The sequence below is a fragment of the Triticum urartu genome, unplaced genomic scaffold, assembly GCF_003073215.2.
Source record: "Triticum urartu cultivar G1812 unplaced genomic scaffold, Tu2.1 TuUngrouped_contig_8833, whole genome shotgun sequence".
Classification (NCBI taxonomy): Eukaryota; Viridiplantae; Streptophyta; class Magnoliopsida; order Poales; family Poaceae; genus Triticum; species Triticum urartu.
Window position 1 is genome coordinate 11,383 of NW_024119820.1, and position 7,076 is coordinate 18,458.

Genomic DNA, 7,076 nt, shown 5'->3' on the forward strand with positions numbered 1-7,076 from the left:
TTACATGGGAGGGAAAGGACTCGAAGCGAAACCCATATCAAAGGACTGCATCTGCATCATCATATCACTGCTAGAGAAGTTGGTGCTGGTGTAGCCACCGTAGACCAGGGTGTCGAGGTCCCCTCCGGAGCTCACCATGTCAAGCCGGCTCTCCTGCTGAGGTGGTGCCGGATATAACGGGGGAGACCCCATGTCTATGCTACCGGTGGCGACACATGGAGCTGGCGACGGTGCCTGGGAATGGATTTTTTCCTTGCGTTCGGTAATGCTCTTGAGAAGCACGTCCACCTTGTATCCAACTTTGGTGAGCTCCTCGATGTTGAGGCCAACGAGGCCCGAGAGGTCGCCATGCATGGTTTTGTGAAGGAGGGACCTGATCTCGCCGTCCTCGCACTCGTGGCGGGTCTTGTCGACCTGCTCCTGGAGCTTGTCAATGCGCTTGGTGATGAAGCCCTTCTGGTTCATCACCTCCTTGCACCTCCCCAACTCTGGAATGCTTTTGAATCGATTCAAGATACCCACCGCCTTGGCCTGGGAAGGGAACATCTCTGGCGCCGCCTTGCCCTCTTCGTACACTAGTACGCAGGTCTTGGCATCGCACAGGACGGCTAGTTCGTCCGCCTTCTTCATCAGGCCCTTGAGACGCTTCTTGAATCTTTTGCGCCGGGCCGAGTCATGGGGATGTACTGGAGGGTCACATTGCGACCCATGGCTGGCAAGAGGATAAAACCAGCGAAGGAAAGGAAAGTTGATGGTTTCGGCGAGGGAGGAGGGGTGAATTTATAGTGGAGGGATCACCGTGATTTGGTAAGAGATTATTGTGACAGGTATGAAGAAGATTGCCTTATTTAGTACTTCTGAACACGATCGAATATCTAGCAGATCTTTGACCCGGCCTTAATTGTGCCCATCTGTAAATTTGGCGTCAATTTAAACCTACTAACTTGGACATGATAGCGCATGACCTCCCCCCCTCCCCCCCTCCCCCATATGACGAGAGCGAGACATATCATACACGTGCTAATGGTTTCCCCACGATGTGTTCGTTCGTGCTAGAACGCTTCACGACGACACGGTGACATCCTTCAAAGCCCATCAAGCCGTGCAAATGAATTGGCCGGACACAATCCTTTCTCCTATCAGCCAGGCCCATAAAGACACTAATTTTGTACGAAACAAGTAAAAAATAAGCACAAAAACCACATGACTAGAAGGAACAAAGAAAGCTCGGAGGAAAAAAAAGAACAGACTCAAATCCTATTGCACTAACTCTCATACTGGTAAGACTACTAGAATGTCCGTGCATTGCTACGGACTATAATGCATATAAATGAATCAGACAAATGATTAAAGTCGTCTTCAAGGTCAAGGCTCATTTCTCCCTCATTAGTACTAAGTGTGTTCTGACATCAAACGAGCGTGAACAAGCTCCCAAAAATTCAATTATCTAGATAGTCCGAGCTCCCCCAAAATCCAGCCCATATGTGCGGGGAAATTATGGTTGTTCGGACCTTCCTTATCCTCAACACACAATCCCAGCACAAAATCCCTGCCGCCAAGCACATATGGTTGCACCTTGAAACATCCATAGTGAAAACGAGCACAAAAACAATTTTTTTACTCATTTATGAAGCCTCGGACACCATATTAAAAAACAAGTGCAGTAAACAAGCGCCTCAGTCTCTTAAGTCACCAAAGCAGCGGACCTTGACGTCAATTGAGAAATGGGTCCGCCACCGGAGGGCCTAATGCTGATCAACATGGACGCTGCGATCTTCTCCGGTACTGGAAAGGCTGGATATGGTGCTGTCATGTGTTAGAATAAATCCGAGGCCACTGTCGATCATCCGAGGACCAAGCAATCACACGAACACGGCACCGAGATTTGTTAACGAGGTTCACCGATATGGCTACATCTCCAGGGCTTAACTACGGGCGCTCCTCCCCGTGACACCGTTACAATACCGCACCCGGTCGCCCTGGACACCAGCACATGTCGCCGGCTTCCCCTGCGTTCCGGTGCTATTATGTTGGCATAGATTACATCGTGTGTCTAGCCCCGCTATATATGAGAGGCCTAGGATACAAGTGTCCTATTAGGACACGACTCCATATCCTATCTAAACACAATACAACTACAAGTCCAATTGTAATCTATCTCATACACTATATTCGACACAACTCCAACAAACTCCACCTTGGCGAATATTCTCCACCATTCTGGATTCGTCAATGCGTCAAACTTCCATGTACATTGGACTTGAGCTTATCCCGTGAGTATTGCTGCTACTCCAAAGACTCCATGTGACTCCACCTGCAACTTGTAGTCCCTCCTTTTCCTGACCACAGTCAACACTCGAGCAAAATTAAGTTCCTCTTTACTCTAGTCTGTGCTCCCAACTTCCAGAGTATCCTTCGACATCATCACACACCGATCACTGACCTGCGTGAAAGTGAACAACTCACATATTGGGTGTCACACATAAGAGTTACCTGAACTCAACATCACCGCTCCTTTCTTGACCGCCTGTCTGAAACTTGAAGGAATTTCACCATTGGTTGTAGTCATACCGAGTCAAATTCGCAGTTGTCTCACCACATGTATGACCACAAGAGCCCTGGCCCGTCTCCATGTCCGTGCATACCGCACGCCTCGCCGCTATTATCGCGTCGAGTCTCCGCTGTCCCGGTCGAGTCTCAAGGGTCGCGAACCCACACCACCCAACCCCCACTACAGAGTACCACCGATCATCACCGACCGGTGACGAGTTTCATGCTTCCATCAGACCACTGGGCTCCAGTCCAAATTGCATGTCACTCGCTTTTCCCCTTGCTGAATAGGCTTCGATTCTCTGGATCCTTACACCGTAGCCCCTCAATCCATCTCCACCTTCAACACGACTCCATGGTAGATGATCAGCCCACCCTCGCGCCCCGTCGACTTCAAGCTCACATGTGCACATCACCTTGAATCAACCCCGCGCCATAGTCTTGTCGAAGCCACACAAGCCCTCTGGGCCCGTGCCGCGTGTTTCCACGCCCAGAAAACGGTCACCATCAGCACCACACTCCTATGTCGTCGTCGCTGATCCCACCACCGTCTTCTGTACCAACCGACTTGCGTCGATCCCGTCAGACTATCTAGTCCAACCAAGCCGAACTTCTCCGACTGCATGACATGCTCGAGGCTCCCAAATCGCCTTCCGCGAATTTCCATCCATCACATGATAATTCTATCTCAACTGACCTGACCTCCCGCAACGCTTTCAAGCATCCCTGTTGTGCCAATAAATCTTTCAGCCATGTCTGCCATAACCCGAACCTAGCATCCGTTGACACCATGATTTTTATATATGTACGGCTGACCCATGAAAAATAACACTTAGCACACAATCCAATGCTACATTGCTTTTGTCTTGCCTGTGCTGTCCAATGTACTTCCGTATCACTTTGGATTTTTTCCGCTCGATCTGATCTGCATCTGGCCATGTCATACATGGACTCGGTCCACTTTTGGTCCAAACAAATCTCATATACAAGCTTCCTCCGTTCCTCGATCTGCTCCCGATTCAGCGCTGCACCAACACCTGGTCCACAGACTTGCTAGCCCAGCGTGGGCCAGCGAACTACTCCTGATGGAATGGACAAATAAAAAAAAAGAACTACTCCTGATGGACCTCCTGCCATGGGTCGCAAGACGCCAAATATCCACAGCACGTACGCACGGCAGCCTGACGCTCGCTCGATCGATCCGTGTGATCAACCGCTGCACGTCCCTGCCACTCCAACGAGCACGCGAGCCTTCCGCTGATCCAAAGCCTGCTCGCCGATTTCGCTACCGATTGCTTTTTTTCAATCTCGTCGAGAACCACACCGCAGCCGGGTGCATCTTAGACTTGATACTTCCTCTAAATCAACAATCCACAATCTCCGGATAACCTAGCTCATGATACCACTTGTTAGAATAAATCCGAGGCCACTGTCGATCATCCGAGGACCAAACAATCACACGAGCACGACACCGAGATTTGTTAACGAGGTTCACCGATATGGCTACATCCCCGGGGCTTGACTATGGGCGCTCCTCCCCGTGACACCGTCACAATACCGCACCCGGTCGCCCTGGACACCGTCACATGTCGCCGGCTTCCCCTGTGTTCCGGTGCTATTATGTTGGCATATGTTACATCGTGTGTCTAGCCCCGCTATATATGAGAGGCCTAGGATACAAGTGTCCTATTAGGACACGACTCCATATCCTATCTAAACACAATACAACTACAAGTCCAACTATAACCTATCTCGTACACTATATTCGACACAACTCCAACATCATGCGTAATCATCTAGGGTTAATGAATGCTGCTTGTCGAGGCGTTGTTGATCATGTGCAATGACCTGAAATTGCTGAAGCAGAGGCCATCCGCCAGGCGCTTATGCTTGCCAAAAGCATAGGAGTTCAGTTTTTCCAAGTTGCTTCTGATTGCCTCTCACTTGTTAACAAGTTGCAACAGGAAGGGTTCGATAGGACTTCGACATGTGCCATTGTTCATGATATTAAGATGAGAGCCAAAAAGTATTTCACCAACCAGCTAACCAAAAAACGAGACCAGAAAATACATGAAAACGAGAGAATCCATTCATATATCAAAAGGTTGTTATGTCTGATTAGTTGTGGTTGACTAAGATGAGATACACAAAACAAGATAAGTTGCATGCTTTGTGCGCCACAAAAGAACATAGAAAACATATACAAAAGGTTGAATGGCTTTGATAGTAAAACTGCGAGATATCCGGCAACACACACATACACTCACCTCTTTGAAAACACACACACACACACATGCTGCCCATGTGAGCACTTCCAAGATATCGAGCCGTGACAACATCTCACTACTGTAGATTCGGAAGCACTGACCCCTCATCATTGATGAGCCACTAACCACGCGTCAGTGACGAGTTTTATCACTGACTAGCCTACTCAGGCGCATCAATGATAAACTTTTCAGGGCTCGGTAGAATTCTTATCACAGGCTGGTCTAAAAATGACCCACGTCTGATATTGTGGTCCAAAGACAAAAATGGACCAATATTTGTCACTGAACGACTGCTTTATTTGAAAAGTTTGAGTTCATCTAATAAATTCAAACCTTCGTGTTTTCCGTTCGTTAGTTATTGTTGTGCACTTTGGTTGTTATATCCATCGTCCACTGTATGTCTCTATTAGAAACCCACACAGCCACCAACTAGCACCGCACCCTATAGTTTTCAGTCTTCCTCCAACACATCTTCATCCTATAAGCCTCCATCAAACATCGACGACTCCCTCACCAAGGACCCCACGACCCTCTTAAAACCACAGTGCCCTCGCCATCGCCCTCTTGGCCAGCCAGTGATGGCTTGAGAATTTATGATTATTTAGTTTTCATTTGGTTTTCACCAGATTATATCGATTTCTGCTTATTGTAATGCTAATTCTTTGAAAGAGAAGAAAATCCATTTTTCCGTTATTTGGTAGGAAATATCACACACGGAAAGAAACCAAGTGAAATTATCACAAATCAAGCTAAATGGAGCAACTTCCATATTGGAGGATGCTACTTGTGATAGGCGTTGAGACTACAAAATTTGCTCTATTTTGCGAGGTTTCACTTGTGTCACATAAAACCATTTTTCGTCACGGAAAATGTACTGGCGACGTTTTCCGGCCGTCACATAAAAAATAAAATCTTGACGGTACCACTTCCTCCTTCATGCAAGATCGTATCTTAAGTGACGAACCAAAAGTTGTCACTGATGGCCATTTTCGGTGATGGCCTAGAATGTCACCTATGATAGGCTAATATGTCGCTCTTCCTTTGACATCAAAGAATGGGCTTGGTTCCCCAACACCGTTGCTCAATTGTGTTCCCTGATGGCCATTTTCGGTGATGGCCTAGAATGTCACCTATGATAGGCTAATATATCGCTCTTCCTTTGACATCAAAGAATGGGCTTGGTTCCCCAACACCGTTGCTCAATTGTGTTCCCTGATGGCCATTTTCGGTGATGGCCTAGAATGTCACCTATGATAGGCTAATATGTCGCTCTTCCTTTGACATCAAAGAATGGGCTTGGTTCCCCAACACCGCTGCTCGATTGTGTTCCTTGTTCTGGTGCCAAAGACAAGCTTGCGCCCAAGTACTATCGGCCATACAAGGCCATTGATAAGATTGACTGTTGCTTACCGTTTGGAACCGCCACCTCGTGCTCGCATTCATAATGTCTTTCATGTGGGTCTCCTAAAGAAGGACCATGGTCCTCCTCCGGAGAAGCCTCCAGGGCTTCCAGCCATTTTCCAAGGACGTGCACATCCGACTCCCCACAAGGCGTTGCAAGCCCACCTTGCAAGGGAATGCATCCGATCCTGATTTGGCGGGAAGGCCAAAAGGCCAATCAACATCTTAGGCCTCATGCAAAGATGTCCCAACTTTCAAAGAATGCTACCCAACTTTCCAGCTCAAGGATGCATGAGCTATTTCAGAATTGGCTAGGGATATATTCAAGTTTAGTTAGTCTAAATAAGGTAGTAAGATTTAAGATAGGAAGGTTTTTGTCCCGTAGGTCTTTTACGTTGTTGGCTTTGTTTCAAAGTTATATTGTGCCATATATATAGCTCCCCTGGACATGGAAGAAAACAAGTATAAATTTATCCATTCTATTTTCCTTGGTCCCAAGCCCTGGTGCTCCATCCCAGCCTCTCTTTCCAGCGATAGGTCGGCGTAGCTACCGACCATGCCCTATGATCTCCCGCAACTATTACCTGAGATCACTTCCATTCCTTCTATCCAAGTAGGCCCGCGACACTACATATGTAGCACAATTTCTTTCATATAGTTAACTTAGATGTCATGACAAATCAATCAGTGGACGTGATGAATCAATCCAGAATGCCTGAGAGAAAAGTCTTGAGAGAGGGGAGGGTTGATGATGACATGTGGGCCCCGCTTCCAACTATAACGGTCAACCTAGCAGACTTGGCGTTGTGGTGCCATGTGAACCTGATGCGTGCGGGGGCGGGGGGGGGGCGCCGCGGG

At 47.8% G+C, this 7,076-nt stretch overlaps 1 pseudogene; it reads right to left on the reverse strand.

The window, feature by feature from the left end:
• Window positions 1-710, reverse strand: LOC125532025 (annotated as a pseudogene).
• Between the last annotated feature and the right edge of the window lie 6,366 nt (window positions 711-7,076).